This window comes from Camelina sativa, chromosome 18, assembly GCF_000633955.1.
Source record: "Camelina sativa cultivar DH55 chromosome 18, Cs, whole genome shotgun sequence".
NCBI classification, from domain to species: Eukaryota; Viridiplantae; Streptophyta; class Magnoliopsida; order Brassicales; family Brassicaceae; genus Camelina; species Camelina sativa.
Window position 1 is genome coordinate 89,085 of NC_025702.1, and position 1,696 is coordinate 90,780.

Consider the following 1,696-nt stretch of genomic DNA (forward strand, 5'->3'; position numbering starts at 1 on the left):
CGAGTACGTGGTCGAGCTAGACTTAAACGTGAAAACAGAGCAACACAAGAAAAACAGAGCAATGCTAAAACTAATCAAACAACAAGCAAGCAATGATATTTAGACTAAGATTTCAATAAACAAAGAAGGCCTTGAGGAGGGATTCATGGGCTGAGCTAATCATTGTGGTTATCTAACTTGGTCAACAAATCTCAAGCAAACTTTGAGCTGATCTCTAGACATACTATTCTAAGACATGTTTAATCCACTCTCATGGCAAGAAACAATCAAACCTATGCATTTCTAGACTTGTTCTCACAAAGAAAAGAATCTACACAAGCAGGCATTAAGCAATACATCTCAAACCAAACAAGACTTCTAATCTCTTAGCAAGCCTAATGGTAAGCTCTAGATCTAGCCTTATCTATGCTCCTTAGACATTGGTGTGATGCTAAGATGCTTGAAATCAAACCCTACCTTCTCAGATATAGGATCAGCATTAAGATCATCTAGCCTAGAAGAGATCTACAACAATCAAGCTTGACCAAATCAAATAAACCACAAGATCAACCCAGCCTAACCCATCCTCAAGGTCCTAAGCAAACTACTCACAAGAACACATGGTGAAATATGTCAAAAACCCAGAAAATATTGAAACTTGCATCATTAGAAAGATGAAACAGAGATCTACAATATTGATGAAGAAATAAAACTCGAAATCTTAATATTTTGAAAGTTATGAAACAAACAAAATACAAGAATCTAGTCTTTCTTTCTTAAACAAGTACAAAATCTAAAATAAAAGAAAGTGCAAAAGGAATAAAATCTAAAAAAGGTAAAAACTAGGTTTTAGACTCTCTAAAAAGCTGGACTCTCTGGTGGCTGCAGGTACAAGGGACTTATATAGGAGGTGAGGTGGAAGCCCTAAAAATACAAAAAGTCAAAGTAGTCAACGGCTCGGTCAACTCGACCAGTGCTCGGTCGAGTGGCTGGTCGAGCTGGCTTCTCTCGTGCATTCTCCACTCGGTCGAGTCCTCCTCAGCACACGGTCGAGTGGTGGTCGAGTGGTGCGGTCGAGTTGGACTCCGGACCTTGATTCTACAGCCTTAACTCTCTTGTTTTCTCCTCAGGATTGCTTCACTTCTCCTCAGCATTGCTTCCATGCTCCTTAAGCTCCAAAATCACCTGTTTATGCATGAAAAGATGCAAATGCAATGCAACTATACTCTAATGCATGATTAGTCCTAAAGCTACACAATAATGGCCTAAATGGATAGCAAAAGATGCAAAAGTTGTGAATAAACTAAGGGAAAACAAGGTAAAATATATGAACATCAACACCCCCAAACTTAGTCTTTGCTTGCCCTCAAGCAAATAATCAAGACAAAAGAAGGTAGGTGAGGTTTGAAAGTGGGATCTCAGCTCCTAAAGCTTACAAATAGACTATCTAGAATCAATGTCCAAGTTACTAGTACTATGATGCAAGTTGAATGAGCTATACTTAAAGACTTTAGACAAGCATATCACAACCTTTACTGATTTGAGCCTTAGACATCCACATGCATTCAAATCAACCATTTCCTTTAACATTTATTAATCAAGAACATGAATCAATTATGTGCAATGATTAAACTCATTTGGCTTGGCAGTAAAAGGTTTAGAGACAATGATTGATGTGAACGCCGGACGCGGTCGTCTGCCGAGTCGCACGGACGGA